This window comes from Dipodomys merriami, unplaced genomic scaffold (assembly GCF_024711535.1).
Source record: "Dipodomys merriami isolate MVZ:Mamm:240054 unplaced genomic scaffold, mDipMer1.0.p SCAF_6, whole genome shotgun sequence".
Lineage (NCBI taxonomy): Eukaryota > Metazoa > Chordata > Mammalia > Rodentia > Heteromyidae > Dipodomys > Dipodomys merriami.
Genome location: NW_027206179.1, coordinates 7,030,134 through 7,050,061, shown reverse-complemented (window position 1 = coordinate 7,050,061; position 19,928 = coordinate 7,030,134). Strand labels below are relative to the sequence as shown.

Below are 19,928 nucleotides of genomic sequence, written 5' to 3'. Positions count from 1 at the left end.
CAGCTACTCAGGAAGCTGAGATCTAAGGATTGTAGTTCAAAGCCAGCTGGGACAGGAAAGTCTATGAGACTCTTATCTATCTAACCAGCAAAAAGCTAGAAGCAGAGCTGTGGCTCAAGTGGTAGAGCACTAGCCTTGAGCAAAAAGGCCCAGGGACAATGCCCAAGCCCTGGGTTCAAGCTATAGAACCAAGACACACACACACACACACACACACACACACACACACACACACACACACACACACACACACACAAGCCCTGGGTTCAAGCTATAGAACCAAGACACACACACACACACACACACACACACACACACACACACACACACACACACACACACACACACACACACACACACGGACAATGCCCAAGCCCTGGGTTCAAGCTATAGAACCACACACACACACACACACACACACACACACACACACACACACACACACACACACACACACACACACACACACACACACACAGAGGATTTATTGGTTTAAGGTTCAGTCAGAAAGATGCCTGGGAGTGAACAGAGTCACTGTCAATATTGTTCTGGGACAACAGTACACACTGGAGCATTCCATGATCCTGGGGACGCACAGTGGTGTGGCTTTCCCTATGGGGACGTTAGAGGTTTAAAATGCCTGGTGCTGTGCTCATGAGAATGGAAGCCTTAGGGTCAGATCCAGAGTGAGCGCTGGGAAAAAGTTTCCCTGGTTGGTTCTGGTCAAGGACAATGTTCTGTTAGACAGCCCTTGGAGACCTTGACCTCAGAGTTGTTTACTGGATGGGTGTCAGGATGGTATGGCATGTGCTATGCCCAGAGCTGGGACACTGGGGCTCCAGACATGGCTATGCACCACACCCAAGCAACTTGACAATCAGAGAAGTGGGTTTGTTGGTTTGTTTATTGCCAGTCCTGAAGCTTGAACTTAGGGCTTGGGCACTATCCTTGAGTTTTTGTTTTTTTTTGTTTTTGTCGTGGGTCTTGAATTCTGGGCTTGGGTGCTGTTCCTCAGCTCTTCAGCTCAAGGCTAGTGCTCTACCACTTGAGCTGTAGCGCTGCTTCTGGTTTTCTGGTTCATTGGAGATGAGTCTCATGGACTTTCCTGCCCAGGCTGGCTTTGAACCACAATCCTCAGATCTCAGCCTCCTGAGTAGCTAGGATTATAGGCATTAGCTCTGGCACCCAGCCCTGAGCTTCTTTTGCTCAAGGCTAGCACTCTTTCACTTGATCGATAGCTCCATTTCTATCTTTTTAGTGGTTCATTAGAGATGAGTCTCACACTTTCCTGCCTGGACTAGCTTTGAACCTTGACTCTTAGATCTCAGCCTCCTGAGTAGCTAGGATTATAGGCATAAGCCACTGGTGCTTGGTGGAAAGCTGACTTTTTGGTTTGCTGTAAGTGCCAGCCTTCAAGTCAGAACTGTGCAGACAAGAATGGAGAAGACCCACACCCCTGGGCTCTCTGTCCCTTCCCTCCCTCTTTGGAGCAGCAGCCATGTCTCCCTTTCTCTATCTACCTCTGACCTCCAGCCCCTTCTTATGATAACCCTGTTGCAACACTGTGCCCCAGACGATCCTCCATTGTGTGTGTGTGTGTGTGTGTGTGTGTGTGTGTGTGTGTGTGTGTGTGTGTGTGTGTGTGTGTGTGTGTGTGTGTGTGTGTGCACCAGTCCTAGGGGTTTGAACTCTGTAACTGGGATTAAAGGCATGAGCCACCAGTGCCCATCTTCTTCCCCCATCTTAACATCTTTAACCAATTACTCTGCACAGTGCCTTTGCTACATGATATTAGAAAGCCACACTCCAGGGGACAAGGATGCGGATGTCTTTGGAGAGCCATTATCCTGCCTATTAACAGTGGTATCTTGATTTGGATTTGAAATCCCTCAAAAGTTCATGTCTTGCAGGGCACTGGTGGTTCACACCTGTAATCCTAGCTACTCAGGAGGCTAAGATCTGAGGACTAAGAAGCCAGCCTGGGCAGGAAAGTCTGTGAGACTCTTATCCTCAAAAACTACTCAGAAGCCAGAAGTGGCACTGTGGCTCTAGTGGTAGGGCACTAGCCTTGAGCACAAAGAGGATAGCACCTAGGCTGAGTTCAAGCCCCAGGACTGGCAAAAAAAAAAAAAAAGTTTGTCTTCAAGGCTTGGTCCTCAATGCAGCTTTTTAAAATTTTTCCCCAGTAGGTGATTGGATCATGAGGGCTCTGACATCACCAACAGATGAACCTATTGACAGACTGAAAGCTGAGTGGACTGTAGGAGGTGGGTGGGAACTGCAGTGGTGGGGCCCAGCTGGCACAATCAGGTTCCTGGGGGTGGGCTCTAGAAGGGTGCTCCTCCACCCTGGCTCCAGGTTCCTTCTCTCTTACTTCTTAGCCGCCATAATATGAGCAGCGCTGCTCCAACACTTACTGTCTGCTTCCATGCTGTGTCTCACCACAGCCCATAAGCAATGGAGCCAAAGGAACTTGGACTGAAACCTTGAGCCTTGATCCGTCTTCTCCCTTCTAAGTCCATTATCCTAGGTGTTTGGTCACAGCCATGGAAAGCTGGCTAACACAGCAAATCTCTGCAAACTTCTTCTGGAAAGAGCTTGATAGAGCCAGGCTCACACCTATAATCCTAACTCCTCAGGAGGCTGAGATCTGAAGATTGAGGTGCAAAGCCAGCCCAGGCAAGAAAGTCTGTGACTTTTTTTTTTTTTTTTTGGTAGTGGGGCTTGAACTCTGGGCCTGGGTGCTGTCCCTCAGCTCTTCAGCTCAAGGCTAGCGCTGTCACTTGAGCCACAGCGCCACTTCTGGTTTTCTGGTGGTTTATTGGAGATCGGAGTATCACGGACTGTCCAGCCTGGGCTGGCTTTGAACCATGATCCTCAGATCTCAGCCTCCTGAACAGCTAGGATTACAGGCATGAGCTACTGGCGCCTGGCTTCTGTGAGACTCTTATCTCCAATGAATCACCAAAGAGCATGAAGTAGAGATGTGGCTCAAGTGGTAGAGTGCTAGCCTTAAGCAAAAGAAGCTCAGGGACAGTGCCCTGGCTACGAGTTCAAGCCCCAGACTGGTACTCCACTCCCCCCTCAAAAAAAAAAAATGGAGCTTGATAGAAAATAATTGAGGTTTTGTTACAAGGATCTGTGACTGATTTTTCAACAATGCTGGGCTCCTTACTCACAAACCATTAAGAACTTGAAATTGGTTGCAAGAGAAGCCAAAACCTGGTGGCTGCAGCCTGTACTCCAGTAGAGCCAACCCTATGTGTGAAACTCTATGCTGCAAAGTGATGTGATTAAACAAAATTCACACTTCATGGTATGTTCACACATCACTAAGTTCCAGTTCTTTTGGGTTTTTCTAACCATGTAAACAGGAAAAGCTCAGCTAGACACCACCAGTACAAATCAAGTGTAAACAGAATCAGGTTCTTTGTTGGCATCTGTCTTGGGGCCTTTGCAAAGCTGGGGACTGACACTTCTCCAGAATCAGCTCAAAACCCTATCCTCACTAGCTGCTTTCCTGACCCAGAGAGATAAATCTGTGCCTTTGTTCCAGTCAGTGGTTGTGTCTGGCAGACCTTCCTTCCCTCATCTTCTTTCTTCAGTACCCCTTTGCTCTCATCCAGCTTAGATACTGTTCTCAGTGAAAAGTCTTCTCAGCCCAGGCCCAAGACAGAGTTATGATCTGATAGAACCCCCACAGCTTGTGCTGAAGAAAGGCATAGAGCTGGGCACTGATGGCTCATACCTGTAATCCTCAGGAGGCTGAGATCTGAGGATCGTGATTCAAAGCCAGCCCGGGCAGGAAAGTCTGTGGGACTAATTTCCAATGAATCACCAGAAAATCAGAAGTGGAGCTGTGGATCAAAGGGGTAGAGTACTAGCCTTGAGCAAAAGAGCTCAGGGACAGCACCCAGGCTCTGAGTTCAAGCCCCATGACCACCACCACCACCACCACCACCAACAACAACAAAAAGAGGGGGAGGATTAGAACTTGTAAGGAATGGCTTTCGCTGGATAGTCATTTAACCCTTATTCCTAAAGAAAAAAACATAAAAGGGCTCTGAGATTAAGCATACCTGAGTTTAAATCACCACACGGTTTCTATTAGACACATGTACTTGGATAAATCACTTCCACTGCTCTCAGGACCTGGTCTCAACTTATTATAGCAAACCAGGCCCTGTATAGTGTCCCTTGTCAATCTCAGAGTCCCCTTTATGGCACATATTTCCATAGTTGTGCTTTTCTCAATGCCAAATTCTGCCTCAGAGCCTTTTCACTTGCTCTTCTTCTGCAGGAATTAGGCTCTCTTTTGTGTCTCAAGCTGAAACACTGCATACAGGGGAAGGCTTCCCTGGTCACCTCAAAATGAGTCTAAGTGTTTCTATTCAATGCTTTTCTGATACGCTGCACCTTTGTAGACTGTAATTATTTGGACTCTGGGCTCCATCCCTAGCCTGCACTCTCCCTCCTCCCTCCACCAAAAGTATTAGTGATCTAGCAATATCCTTTAGCATTGTGTTCCTGGGGCCCAGATCTCGGGGGGGGGGGGGGTGGGAGAGGGGAAGGGCTGGGAAGGTAGCTCAGTGGTACAGTGTTTGCCTTGCATGCATGAGGCCCTGGGTTCAATTCCTCAGCACCACATAAGCAGAAAAAGCCGGAAGTAGCACTGTAGCTCAAGTGGTAGAGTGCTAGCCTTGAGCTGAAGAGCTGAAGAACAGTGCTCAGACCCAGAGTTCAGGCCCCAAGACCGACAGAAAAAACAACAACAACTGGGAGGGGGGGATGGGAAGGTGTCTCAGTGGTAGAGCGCTTGCCTTGCATGCATGTGGCCCTGGGTTCGATTCCTCAGCACCACATAACCAAAAAGAAAAAAGCTGAAGTGGCACTGTGGCTCAAGTGGTAGAGCACTAGCCTTGAGCTGAAGAGCTGAGGGACAGCGTCCAGGCCCAGAGTTCAGGCCCCATGACTGGACCCAAAAAAACAAACTAGGGGCCCTTGGAGAAATGGCTGATTCCAGGACTGTGGCAGGGTCTGCAGTATCTCACAATGCCATAGAGTACAGAAGTGTGCCCCCCTCCCACAAAAAAGGCAAAAAACACACTGATAGTAGCATTTCCAGGGGTATAGGAACCAACTGAAAAGATAATGCTGCTAGGCACCCACCTGTAATTCTAGCTAGTCAGGAGACTGAGATCTAGAAGACTGAGGTTCAAGCTAGCCTGGACAGAAAAGTTCACTAGGCTCCACCTCTAAAATAGCAGCTCAAATCTCAGTACCATCAAAAAGCAAAAAAAAAAAGCCAGGTCCCAGTGTCTGTAATCCTAATTACTCAGGAGGCTGAGATCTGAGGATCAAGGGTCAAAGTTAGGCAGAGCAGGAAAGTCTGAGGCTCTTATCTCCAATTAATCACCGAAAATCCCAAAAGCCATAGCTCCAGTGGCAGAGCTTCAGCCTTAAACAACAACAACAACAAAAAAAGCTAAGGGACAGCAGCCAGGCCCTGAGTTCAAGTTCTAGTATGGGCACAAGAAGAAAAAGAAAAAAGGAGGAAAAGAAACTTTGTGGTGGAGAAATCTGACAAAACTGCCTCAGCCAAGTGATCAACAAACATAATTGATGTTGATGGAGGGCTGGGTGGACATGGTTAGTGGCAGAGAGTTCTGGCAAGCTTGAAGCCCTGGATCCCCGGCACTGTAAAAACAAAGAGAGAATAAATGATAGATGCGGCTAGGGTATACCTTGATAGTGTATGATGATCAGGGTGGTGCACCTCTCTGGTCTCTCTGTTAATGACCCATCCACAATCTTCTCATGTCAAATTCCAGGGAAGAAGCATTCTAAAATAACTATGAAGGTCATAGCTAACAAGGGAGGCTGCATCAGACCAGCACCTAAGCATGCATAGGGGACCCTGGGAGGGTCCTGGAAAAGAAAAAACAAGCCTTACATAAGCTATTAACTTTATTTGCAATTTAGTTAACAGCAAAGGATCCCTATTGATTCGTTAATCATAGCAAATATACATTAATAAAAGACCAGGTATGGGGAATAATAACTGTATTTTTTTTCCTCCTCCTCCTCCTCCTTCTTCTTCTTCCTCCTCTTTCCTCCTCCTCCTCTTCTTCTTCCTGTTCTTTCTTCTTTTTCTTTTCTTCTTTTTTTGGTGAGTTGTAGGTCTTGAACTCAGGGCCTGGGCATTGTCCCTGAACTTTATTGCTCAAAGCTAGTGCTCTACTACTTTCAGCCACACTTCTGCTTTTCTGGCGGCTAATTGGAGTTAAGAGTCTCACTGGCTTTGAATGAAACTCTAGGATTTTGTGGGATTTTTGTTTTGTTTTGTTTTTTTGGTCTGGTCGTGGGGCCTGAACTCTGGGCCTGGGTGCTGTCCCTCAGCTCTTCAGCTCAAGGCTAGCACTCTACCACTTGAGCCACAGCGCCACTTCCGGTTTTTTTCTTTTTTGCTTATGTGGTGCTGAGGAATCGAACCCAGGGCCTCGTGCATGCAAGGCAAGCGCTCTACCACTGAGCCACCTTCCCAGCCCTTTTGTGGGGTTTTTTGAACATTAGGATTACAGGTGTGAGTCACCAGTGTTTGGCTTGATAACTGTATTATTGTGGCAATATTCCTGTAAACCTAAAACTGTTTTAAAAAATAAAGTCCGTCCAGGTGCTTGGTGGCTCATGCCTAGCTACTCAGAAGGCTGAGCTCAAGGTTCGAAACCAGCCCTGGCAGAAAGTCCATGAGATTCTTATCTCTAATTAACGGTCAAGAAACTAGAAGTGATGTTGTGTCTCAAGTGGTAGAGCACCAGTCTTGAGTGAAAAAACTACAGGACACTACCCAGGCTCTGAGTTCAACCCCAGTTGAACTGTGCGCACATGTATACGTACACGCATGTACACGCACGCACACACACACATACACACACACACACGATAATTTAAAAATTAAATATAAAAGAATCCAGTTTTTCAAAGTAAGATGTAGTAGTGTGTGCCTGTTATGTCAAGGAAGCAAAAAAAAATAGGAGGACCACTAGGCAGAAAGTGAGACCCTATTTCAAAAATAACCAGAGTGGGGGCTGGGAAGGTGGCTCAATGGTAGAGCGCTTGCCTTGCAAGCCTGAGGCCCTGGGTTCGATTCCTCAGCATCATATAAGCAAAAAGAAAAAAGCCGGAAGTGGCGCTGTGGCTCAAGTGGTAGAGCGCTAGCCTTGAGCTGAAGAGCTGAGGGACAGCGCCCAGGCCCAGAGTTCAAGCCCCACAACCGGACCCAAAAAAAAAAAAAAAAAAACCAGAGTGGGTGGATTCTGGTGGCTCATACCTGTGTAACTCAGGAGGCTGAGGTACAGAAGATTGAGGTACCAAATCAGTGCCAGCAGACAAATCCTAGAGACTCTTATTTCCAATTAACAACAACAACAAAATGCTGTGTCCCAAGTGGTAAAGTGGCAGCCATGAGCAAAATAGCAGAGGTAAGAGCTCAAGGCTCTTGAGTTTGAGCACCACTACTGGCACAACACACACACACACACACACACACACACACACACACACACACACACACACACACACACACACACACACACACACACACACACACACACACACACGCACAAAATGAATAATGTAATTAGTTGTTTATTTTCAACTCTTTTGTGTGCTTCTGTAAATTTAGAACCCATGATGTACAACTTACTTTTATTTCTCCTTTTTTTTTGGGGGGGGGGAAGGGGGGAGTTGGTCACCAGGCTTGAACCTAGAGTCCTGGATGTTATCCCTGAGCTCTTTTGCTCAAGGCTAGTACTCTACCATAGCCATAGCTCCACTTCCAATTTTCTGGTGGTTAATTTCCTGCCTGGGCTGCCTTTGAACAGTGATCCTCAGATCCCAGCCTCCTGAGTAGCTAGGATTACAGGCATGAGCCACCAGCACCTAGCTTCCAATTTACTTATCCTTTTCAAGACCTCCAGGAAGAATCTACTTGATTTCTCTATTGTTTCTCCAAAGAGCAGTACATGATCCAATGCAGTAGCAAGATACATCTGCTGAGTCCTAGAAATGTGGTCAGTCCAATTTGATATGTAAAACAGACACTCAATTTCAAAAGCAGGTGAGAGAAAAAAAATAATGCAAAAGATGTTGTTTTAATTTTAATCACATGTTTAAATATTTCGGCATATTGGATTAAACATTATTATCCAGGCACTGTTGGCTCACAACTATAATCTTAGCTGTTCAGGAGGCTGAGATCTGAGGTCTGGGTTTGAAGCCAGCCCTGGAAGATGAGACTCGTCTCCAATTAACTACTCAAAAACTGGAAGTGGAACTGTGGCTCAAGTGGTAGAGTGCTAGCCTTGAGCAGGAGAGCTTAGTACCTAGGCCTTGAGTTCAAGTCCCATGACTGACCAGAAAAAAAAATTAGAAAAATTAAGATAATCTGCTTCTTGATATATATTGTGTGCGTGTGCATGCATACTAGTATTAGCACTGTTCCTAAGCTTTTTTTGCACAAGGCTGATGCTCTACCACTTAAGCCACACTTCCACTTCTAGCTTTTTTGCTGGTTATTTGTAAACAAGAGTCTTGTGGAGGGGGTGGGAAGGTGGCTCAATGGTATAGTGCTTGCCTTGCATGCATGAGGCCCTGGGTTCAATTCCTCAGCACCACATAAGCAGAGAAAGCTGGAAGTGGGGCTGTGGCTCAAGTGGTAAAGTGCTAGTCTACAGCTGAATTGCTGAGGGACAGCGCCCAGGCCCAGAGTTCAGGCCCCACGACTGGACCAAAAAAAAAAAAAGTCTTGTGGATTTTTCTGCCCTGATTGGCTTTCCAAGTGTGATCCTCAAATCTTAGTTTCCTTAGTAGCTAGGATTATAGACATGAGCATAAGCTACCAGTGTCTGGCTTATATCTTCTTTTTCTTTTTTTGCTGGTCCTGGGGCTTGAACTCAGGGCACTGTCCCTAAGCTATTTTTGCTCAAGGCTAACATTCTACTATTTGAAAGACAGTGCCACATCTGATTTTTTATGTTTATGTGGGGCTGAGGAATTGAACCCAGGGCTTCATGCATGATAGGCAAGCATTCTACCACTAGGTCACATTCCCAGCCCTTGGCTTACTTTCTTTTAAACACACCTAGTAACTTAAATGTCTTTTCTCTCCTTTTTCTTTTCTTTTCTTAATCTTCTTGGGTATGCTAGGAAAGTGCTCTATCATTGAGCTGCACCACCAGTCCATAATTTAATAAATTTATGTCATATATAAAGCAGAAATTTGTAGCCCGCTGAAATTTTAGAATGTCAATTTTAAATTATGCACAAGGCTTGCATATATTTCTCCAGGCCAGCACTAGCATAATAATGCCAACCCAAAAAGCATAGATGTGTTATTTTGGTTTATTTTAGGTTTTTCTGGTGGCATTGGGGTTTGAATTCATAGCCTTACACTTGGCTAGGCAGGTACTCTGCCACTTAAGCCATGCCTCCAGCTCTAAGCAGATTTTGTTTTGGTCTCCTCACTGTCTATATATATATATATATATATATATATATATATATATATATTTTTTTTTTTTTTTTTTGTCAGTCGTTGGGCTTGAACTTGGAGTTTTGGCGTTGTCTCTGGGCTCTTTTGTTCATCCAGCCCTCTACCACTTTGAGCCATAGTGCCACTTTGGGTTTCCTGGTGCTTAATTGAAAATAAGAGTCTAAGGGGCTTTCTTACTTGGGCTGGCTTTGAATGACCATCCTAAGATCTCTAGCCTCCATCCTAGGATGACAGGTGTGAACCACCAGCGCCGGGTTTTTAAATTTTTATTTTCTAAGCCAGGTGCTGGTGGCCCATGCCTGTAATCCTCACTACTCAGGAGGCTGAGATCTGAAGATCGTGGTTCAAATCCAGCCAGGGCATGGAAGTTCGTGAGACTCTTTGTTGTTGTTGTTAGTCATGAGGCTTGAACGCTGGGCCTGGGTGCTGTCCCTCAGCTCTTCAGCTCAGGGTGAGCACTCTTTTCTGGTGGTTTATTGGAGGTAAGAGTCTCATGGACTTTCCTGCTCCGCCTAACTTTGAACCACGATCCTCAGATCTCAGCCACCTGAGTAGCTACGATTACAGACGTGAGCCACTGGAGCCCTGCTGTGAGACTCTTATCTCCAATTAAAGCACTAAAAAGCCAGAATTGGAGCTGTGGTTCAAGTGGTAGAGCACCAGCCTTGAACAAAAAAGTTCAGGGCCAGTGCCCAGGCCCTGAGTTCAAGCCCCAGGGCAGGCACCAAAAAAAAGTCAGAATGAATGACTAGGAGGCTGAGCCTGTGCAAACTCCCTGGCTCTAACAGCCACCACTGATAGAGCACTGACCACCTCCAGTATCAGACTCTTTATCGCATCAGATAAAGAAACTGAGGCCAGGGTACGTGACGTCAGCCCGAGTCCAACCTTACGTAGTGTGCTAACGTCAGGGTCGGGATTCGAACTCAGGATCTGTCCTCGTAGCGTAGGTGTGCTGTCCGCTCGCTCCTACCTTACTGTGCAGCAGCAGTGGTGATAGCAGCGGCGCGATGGACAGGTGCAGAACACACAGCACGCATTCGACAGAGAGCTCCGCAATCCGCTGCCTCCACACGGCCCTCTGTGGGCCAGGCCCCAGCTCGCCCTCTCCGCGGCCATCGCTGGCCACCCGCGTCTTCGCCGGCAGCCTAGCCCTTCGCAGGCAGCGCTGAACGGAAGTCCCGCCTTCCCCGCGCGCCCCAGGGTACCGCGACAGCCACACTGGCCAATTGGCGGCGCGCGGTAGAGAACGTCCGCCAATGGGCGCTCTCGCCAAGGGGGGGCGTGTCCGGGCCGCGGGCCGGAGCGGGTCGTGCGCGCTAAGGAGGAGCCGCCGCCGCCGCCGCCGCCGTCGCCGTCGCCGCCGCCACCGCTACCGAGGCCGAGCGGAGCCGTTATCGCTGCCCCGCTGCCCACCGCCCGCCTGCCCCGGAGCAGTCCCGGGCCCTCCAGCCCGTGTCCAGGTGAGGCGAGGAGCCTTCGGTCGCACCCGACGGAGTAGGCCGCGGCAGGCCTGCGCTCGCCTAGCCGGGCCGCGGGCGCCCGCGGGCCTGCACCGGCTGAGGCCCAGGCCTTGCCAGGCCGGGAGGGGACGCGCGCGGGCCGCGGCGGGCGGGAGGGCGGGAGCTGGCCAGTCGCGGGGGAGGGAGGGGAGTACGGCGACAGGCCCCGGGCCGGATTCCTCTTGACGCCGCGAGGGGCGGGCGAGGTGGACCCGGCGTGGGCACGCGGCTGGGGGCCGGGCTCTGTGTCCGGGGGGGGCCCCTGGTAGTCTCGTAGGCCCGGGATCCGGGGGCGGGGAGTGAGAGCCAGGGGCGGGGGAGCGGGACGAGCGCCTGGAGCGCGCAGAGGTCACTGCCCACGGGCTGGCTCCCTCGGGAAACCCTACAGATTCTTTTGTGATGGTTGTCAGGGCAGCGCAGCGGGGTCCGAGGGCCTTTTAGAAGTGTGCAAACCCTTCGGTACGTGTGCTAGCCCTAGAGAAGGGGGGAGAGAAAAAGGAGAGATGATTTTTTTTTTGATCGCCATCTCTAACAAAGCTGTTAGTGGGGCGTGGGATGTTTGGATTTGTAAAATGTGTTTATAGGTGGAAATACAGAGTGCACGCACTTGAACAATGGAGGGACGGATGGTCTTCCTTTTCCGGTGTCTGGGACTGATAGGTTTATAGATGTGGATTCTGGTACCTACTGGGGGCATAGGGTGGATGGAGATGAACTTTTTGCGCGGGGTGTCCCCCTGGAGCGATGGATACCCTACCTATTAGTGGAAAGTGGGGGGGGTTGTTTTTTTGTTGTTGCTGTTTTTTGAATCTTGATGGTCAGTTCCCTAGAAAAAGAAAATACGTAGTATGATCAAACTAGAGAAAGATTCTCAACCTGGGCATTATAGTTGGGGAGGGAGGGGGGAAGTTGTCAGATTTGGTTATTGTGTCCACTTTGTGCATTGTAGGAAGTTTTACAGCATCCCTGGCTTCTTCCCCCAGTTGTGAAGACCAAAAGTGATTCCAGATAGATGTCACCTGGCAGGGAGGGGTGGCCGGAGAGGTTCTTTTCTACCTTTCCCTACCCTCTATAGCCAGGTGGGAGCCACCACTGAGCTAAAGATTGTCTGGCCTCATCTTGATTCTTGAGGACATGCTCTCAAGATTTTGAACCAACACCATCGATGTTGAACCTTAGTCTTCTTTGTAATATGGGAAGGAAGAAAGTTTTGAGCAGATTCAAGGATGTAGGAAAGCCCTAGCATTGTACATGATCTGTGCATGTTAGGTATTGGCCATGTGCTTGACACTTGACAGACCTTTGTCTGCAGCCTTTGAGGTAGATGCTGTTAGAACTTCTATTTTAGAGATGAAGCAGTGGTGGCTTAGATTGGTCACTGGATACGACCAGTGTCACGCTGAGTGGCTGAGATAGAATTTGAAGTCAGGCCGTGTGATTCAAAGCCCTTCATCTGAACCACTGTTAAAGGGCCCAGGCATCCCAAGAGGTTATTTCAAGGAAGCTCATTCTCTTGTCATTCAACATTCGTGTGCTGCACTCAGAGCTGGGATCTGCTTAAAAGTGTGATGATTTTGAGATCCGAGAAGAGACTGAAGATACATAAACATGCCAGACAGGGTGGGAAATAGTGTTTGTGTTGAAGCCCAGGTTTGAGGGGGCAGAATATGTCTGCACATGTTGAATGGTAGGTCACGGAGCAGCAAGTAGAAAGGGAAGGGAGAGAATTAGAAAAGTACTGTCTTTGTGGTGCTGGCTTTTCAGCTCTGTCTATACTCCAGGAACTGACTTTCGCTGATGCAAATCTGACTGTCTCCCTAATGATTAAAAGTCTTGGAGTGGGTCAAAGCAAATGTTGTTGGTTTGTTTGAGAATCTTGAAAGATAAAGTCAGAAACCCCCATTCTGGGATATGCTACTTTCTGGGATATGTTACTTCCCTTCCTTTCTGACTTCTTTTGCAAGTAGACTTCCCCCAACACTGACCCTGCCTAAAATGCTGTCCTCTTCCATCCAGAGATGTATTTCTCCAATTCTGGTGCTGCATGGTCTAGCTCAGAGCTCATTCCACTTGAAGCCGCCTCCAGCTGCCACCCTTCCCCACTCCCACCCCAATCTACTGTTCCCTTATTTGTGTTCCCATCCCATTCAATGTATTGTATCTAGTTAAATGCTGAATGGTGAGAGTGATGTAGTAGCAGCCTTTTGCCCCTAGGTGGCAGTAGTGCAACGGAGCTCGTTTCTCTGGGTCAGGGAAAAACCTAGAGAAACCGGCCCACAGGAGGGAAGTGAGACCAGCTTGTTTGAAGGATTCTCCCTGCTCTAAGTTGTGTCCTAAGCCCTGAGCCGGGCTCTGGGGAAGCAATGGTGTGTTTATGTGTGTGCATTATTTAGCTGCTCTGGTGAGTGTAGTAATAATTCCTCACTGGCTGATGTGGCAGCCCAGAGAAAAGAACTGTTAGCCAAGACTAGGCGGGTCCAGACTGCTTCCTAAAGGAACTAAGCAGGAGGGTAGGAGAAGAAGCTAGGCCAAGTCCAATGAGAAGGGGTCTGCAGGAACCACAGGGGCCAAGCCATGAAGGTGGGGCCATCTCAGCTTGTTCGGGAACCCATGTGTGGCCCAGTACTTCCAGGGCAAGAAGAGTGAAATGAGTAGTGATAGAACTCAGTGTCTGCTGGGCAGAGAGCTTGGGTGCTCTCAAAGGCAGCTCCTGAGCAGTGCTAGTTCACAAAGAGAGCGTCAGGTGTGCATAAGGAAGTGTAGGAGGAGGGTGGTAGAGACAGAAAACCAGTTAGGAAATTGCTTTCCTTCACATCAGAAAAGTATGACCTCAGGTTGCAGTGATAGAGATGGATAGGGGACAGTTGAGATACAGGGGTCAAAACCACAGGACTGGGCTGGGAAGTTGGCTCAGTGGTAGAGTGCTTTGCATGCATGAGGCCCTGGGTTTGATTCCTCAGCACCACATAAGCAAAAAGAAAAAAGCCATAAGTGGTGCTGTGGCTCAAGTGGTAGAGCGCTAGCCTTGAGCTGAAGAGCTGGGGGACAGTGCCCAGGCCCAGAGTTTAGGCCCCACAACCGGACCCAAAACAAAACAAAACAAAACCACAGAACTAGCTGGGTGCTGGTGGCTCACACTTATAATCCTAGTTACTCAGGAAGCTGAGACCTGAGGATTGCAGTTTGAAGCCAGCCTGGACAGGAAAGTCCATGGACTCTTACTTCTAATTAACCACCAGAAAACTGGAAGTAGAGCTGTGGCTCAAATGGTGAGAGTAAAAGTAAAAAGCTTTGAGTAAAAGAGCTCAGGGGCAGGGCCCAGGACCCAAGTTCAAGCCCCATGACTGACCAAAAAGGAACAAACAAACAAACCGTAAGACTCCAGAGTACTTGGATGATTGAGTTGAGCCAGAAAGAATAACGGTAGCTAACACTGCTGGCGCTCGCATGACTGGAAGTTTGTGGTCATTAAGAAACTGAGAGCCCAGCACCAGTGGTTCATGCCAGTAATCCTAGCTACTCAGGAGGCTGAGATCTGAGGAATGTGGTTCAAAACCAGCCCAGGCAGAACAGTTCCCATGATACTCTTATCTCCTATTAACCACTCAAAACTGGAAGTGGTGCTGTGGCTCAAGTGGTAGAGTTCTAGCCTTGAGCACAAAGAGGCTTTGGGATAGCGCCTGGGCCCTGAGTTCAAGCCCTGCAACCTACAAAAAAAGAAAGAAAGAAACTGAGAAGGCAAAAGAAGTAATTCAATGTGGGACTGGAGACTAGAAACCACATCACTGGAGCTGATGTGGGGAGTAGGAAGGTGGAGAAAAACATTCACAGGTGCCTGAGGACTCACTTGTGTTCCATGTGAATTGACAGAGCCAGGACTCATGCCTCCTAGATTGTAACAAATGTGATTGCTTGATCTTTGCCATGGGGAAGAGGGGAAGAGGAAGAAATTACTTCCTTGAAGAACTTAGAACCTTCTAAATTGGGGAGAAGGAAACCTCTATGTGTGCGATTTTATAACAAAAAGATGAATAGGCCAGACTGGGCAATGTGTTGGAAGAAACGATTGTCTGGTGTTAAGAATTCATATTTTGTCCAAGCAGTTGTGCTAAAGAGGTAATGGGAAGGCATCATTGGTTCCATTGAATGAGAAAAAGAAGGTAAAAACAGGCTGTGGAGGCTTGAGAGGACTGTCTTAGAGGGAATGAGGCTCAAGAAGGTGAACTTGGAGATAAATCTAGAAAGGTTTGCTGGTGTCAGATGGTAGCTGACTGTTTGGTCAGGGAGAAGTGAGGAGCAACCAGTAAAGGGGAGTTCTACTCCTGAGCCTACTTCTATTCCCAGGGTCAGAACTGGAATTCACCTGTGTTTTGTGTGTTCTATGCTTTGCCCAGGGCCTGGCATGTGATCGACACTCCATGCTAGGGGTAGAAAGGGTTAGGTTGCTCAGACATGCTTGGCTCCAGCTCTCCATCCAAGAGACCTTCATCCCAGAGGAAGGAAAGGATCACAGGAGAGGGACAGTGTCGAGGAACTCAATGGCAAGGCTGCTGGTGTCAGGAACAGAAGCTAGGAGACAAGGAAGAGGATTTGTGTTGAGGGAAAGATGAAATTGACTTTAGAAATACCCTTAGGAGTCAGTCTAGGCAAGAGGTGACAAGGGATCTGATAATGGACAATGGTGGAGATGGGGAGAGTTAGAGACATATTTCAGATATCAAACTGGCAAAACTTGATTCTGGATTAGATACAGGAATGGAGATAGCTGACTTAGAGGACAGGTGGTGTGGCTTCAGGAAGTAATTCTGGTGGGGAGGGGGTTGAAGAGAGGGTAAGGACAGGAAGAGGAGAGGGGAAGGCATTTACCTCTGGAAATGGGAAGTTGGGGACACACACAAGGAGTTAAAGGAATGCACACTTACCAAATGCCAGGCACTGTGGGGCACGTGGTAACTCCTGTCCTAAGTCAGGCAACAGGCTCAGGATAGGGTTCATTTTGGGGCTTAGTCTTGTCAGACTCAGAAGTCTAAAGGTTTTTCCTGTTGTGTCCTGTGGCTTTATAAATCTGTACAAGAGCTAGAATGAGCTCTCCCCAGCACTCTAGAGCTGGTTAAGGCCCCTTGCAGGGGTGCCCAGGAACACTTGACTGGGCCACAGCTACCTGTACCTGACCTGCTTCTCTGGCTTTTCAGCCTGACAGACAGAATTATTGCCACTTACCTGGGGCTGCCCCAGTCGGTGGCCTCCCCCTCTCTGGGCCATAGATACCAGCCAGTAAGGCGCTGTGTGTACTGTCCACCTGAACCCTTACCCCGGTGGCAGTCAGGTGGGTCAGGTGCTTTCTGTTTGTTTTCTGGCATTAGAGCATTTTCTGGGTGACCTGACACTTTTTACCTTGAGGACTCAGAATTTTACATCTGGAAAAGGATCATACAAAAATAGAGGTCAAGGGCTGGGAAGGTGGCTCAGGGGTAGCGCACTCGCCTTGCATTCTTAAGGCCCTGGGTTCAATTCCTCAGCACCACATAAGCAGGAAAAGCCAGAAGTGGCACTGTGGCTGAAGTGGTAGAGCGCTAGCCTTGAGCTGAAGAGCTGAGGGTCAGCGCCCAGGCCCAGAGTTCAGGCCCCACGACCGGCAAAAAAAAAAAAAAAAGAGGTCAAGCCCCATTCCATAAGATGAAGTATCAAAGTTGAGCCTGAAGATAATTTGACTATATTGGTTTTGTTCAGGCTCAGGCCTCCATCATTATAAAGTCAGACAGATTTTCATCTGTGCCAAATGGAAACCAGGCTCACTGGTGCACCACTTGTGCACATTTTTTGGGGGGGTGGGGGGTCAGTCATGGGGCTTGAACTCTGGGCCTGGGCACTGTCCCTCTGCTCTTCAACTCAAGGCTAAGGCCCTACCACTTGAGCCACAGCACCACTTCCAGTTTTCTGAGTGGTTTGTTGTAGATAAGAGTATTACTACCTTTTCTGCCCAGGCTGGCTTTGAACTGCGATCCTCAGATCCAGTCTCCTGAGTAGCTAGGATTACAGGCGTGAGCCACAGGCACCTAGCTCCATATATAAAGATATATATAAAGACATATATATAAAGACATCCATGTCTGTCTCATGTGTGTGTGTGTGTGTGTGTGTGTGTGTGTGTGTGTGTGTGTGTGTGTGTATGCACATGTCTGTGTGCATCGATGAGAAAACTATTGCTCCTGTCACTCAGGCACAACCAGGATTGTTTGAAATTTTGTGATGGGATTAAAAAAAAACAAAAAAACACGATAATCCAAACAGGACTTCATGACACCTCCAAGGAATACCTGAGATGTTACTTGAAATGTTTCCAGATCAGCAAGAATCATGCCAAACTCAGATGCTCCCTCTTTGCTCCCTGAGTTGACTTTGATTCTTTGGAATAGTGCTTACTGATGATCCTAAAAAAGGAAGACACTGAGTAGCTGGGTGCTGGTGGCTCACACCTGTAATCCTAGCTATGCAGGAGGCTGAGATTTGAGGATTGAAGTTAAAGCCAGCCAGGGCAGGAAAGTCTGGTGAGAGTCTTTTATCTCCAATTAACTACCACTTCCAGAAAACTGAAGTGGGACTCTGTCTCAAAGTGGTAGAACACTGGCCTTGAGGAAAACAAAAAGGAAGATGTGTTAATGGAATGAACGTAAGGACAATTTCTAGTTGCCTTTCTTTAACAGAAAAAGCAATATTCTAGACCTGCATGACTTGGGGAGTGAGGGGTGTCTAAGAACACCCTTTTTCTACTCTACTCTGGGTTTACCAAGCACCTTGAAATTTACTTGGGAACCCTTAGATGACTATGGCCCTCAAGGCTCTCACCCTTGACATTATGAAAAGCAAATCATTACAAGTGATGGTGACAAGGCAGCAGTGGTGTAGAGGAACTGTGGTATAGGGGAACTAAGAATTAGAACAGTCTTATCCTCAGGGCACTTTTTAGAGATGAGCAGAGGGGTGGTGAAGGGGGAGGAGGTGGTGCTGCCTTCCAAAAGGAACAGCCAAAACAAAAGGCCTATTGGGAAGAAACTGGACCTAGGGGATCCTGAGGCTGGAGAACCCAATAGGAGCCCTGTTACCAAGGCCTTGGGATCCAAGTTTAGGAGACCATTTTGTTGTGACAGCTAAAGGCAAGTTCTGCCACTCATTAACGGCATGGCTGCTCATGAGCAGAACAGTGTGATCTCCAAGCCTCAGTAGGTGGTGACCCTGCTGACAAGTGAGAACGAGAGACCCAGGGAGTTGACTTGGAAGAGGAGGCAGTTGTGACTTGAGAGTCCTTAATTGGGAGGTGACAGGGTCTAGTTTTGGTTGGAGTTTGTGGGAACAGAGGCTACCCAGGCTAGATGATACAGATTTGGAAAGGATCAAGGTCAGGATCTTGGAGTGGCATGGCCTTGAAGCCCCATGAAACTGGCTCCATCTTTGCCAGTTGACCAGAGTCTTGGCTTGGAGGGAGATGCTCAACCTTGATTGGGTGCCAGGAGGGACCCCATGCTGAGTGGCAGAGTGGCAGAAGTTCTCTTTTAAAATCTTTATTTTACTTTGTTATTGTTTTGTATGTGCCAGTTATAGGACTTGAACTCAGGGCCTGGGCACTGTCCCTGAGTCTTAGCTCAAGGTTAGCATTCTACCACTTGAGCCACAGCACTTCCAGCTTTTTGGTGGTTTACTGGAGGTTTATTGGTGGTTATTGGAGATAAGAGTCTCACAGGCTTTCCTGCCTAGTCTAGCTTTATATTATGATCCTCTGATCTCAGCCTCATAAGTACCTAGGATTACAGGTGTGAGCTACCACATCTTTGTAAAATAAAATAATTTAAAAATTAAATTATTTTTAAAAATTATAAGTAAACTAATTTAAAATTTTTCATTATAGGTAAATTTACTTTTTGATGTAAAGTTTGATTTGTGACTACCACTACCATCAAGATGCCAGAAAGTTCCATCATCCAAAACTAAAAACATTCTATCTTGCTGCCCTGGGTAGTCAACTCTTCCCCTCAACTCCCTATCTCTGGCTACTACAGATGTGTCCCCATGTGGATGTCCTTTGTAAGAAGGGGAGTCCATCCTGATGGGGAACATATCCTAATTCCAAGCTGTGTTAAATAAGAACTTCAGTGAGGACACCTCAACACCCATCCTGTGGGGTAGCGTGTCCCCGCCTACAGCATGCTGTGCTTCCCTTTCAGAGTGCCCTGCATCACTGCAGAGTGTTGTACCAGCCCCAGGGAAAGATGGAAATCTTTTTGAAATTTGAAAATTTTAACAATCAGATTGAAATTCAAAAAAGTGCAATTTCTACAGAAAGCATTATCACTTTTGCATTGTTGAAAAGTTGTGCCAGGTGCTGGTGGCTCGCACCTGTAATCCTAGCTACTCAGGAGGCTGAGAGCTGAGGGTTGTGGTTTAAAGCCAGCCCTGCCAGGAAAGTCCATGAGACTATCTCCAGTTAATCGTGGCTCAAGTGATAGAGCACTAACCATGATCCAAAAAAGCTTAGAGACAGTCCCCAGGCCCTGAGTTCAAGTCCCAGAATTGGCATAAAAGAAGGAAGGAAGGAAAGTAAGTTAGTTTTAAGTCAAATCATTATTCATTGGGGAGCAACTGTAGTTTAACCCTTTCCAGAATGACCTACAATGGAATCATAGAAGGCAGTATACTTTTTTTTTTTTTTTTTAATGTCTTTTTTTTTTTTTTTTTGGTCCGGTCCTGGGGCCTGAACTCTGGGCCTGGGCGCTGTCCCTCAGCTCTTTAGCTCAAGGCTAGCACTCTACCACTTGAGCCACAGAGCCACTTCCGGCTTTTTTATTTTTGCTTATGTGGGGCTGAGGAATTGAACCCAG

At 47.8% G+C, this 19,928-nt stretch overlaps 2 protein-coding genes across 2 annotated transcripts in view; one reads left to right on the top strand and one right to left on the bottom strand.

The window, feature by feature from the left end:
- Positions 1–19,928, bottom strand: part of Hnrnpm (heterogeneous nuclear ribonucleoprotein M) — a 335,755-nt gene that overhangs the window by 301,826 nt on the left and 14,001 nt on the right. The gene's annotated exons all lie outside the window — the stretch shown is intronic.
- Positions 10,867–19,928, top strand: part of Elavl1 (ELAV like RNA binding protein 1) — a 43,265-nt gene continuing 34,203 nt past the window's right edge. The window contains exon 1 of the mRNA XM_070002426.1: positions 10,867–11,016. The gene's annotated coding sequence lies outside the window, so the exon portion shown is untranslated. The remainder of the gene's footprint in view (positions 11,017–19,928) is intronic.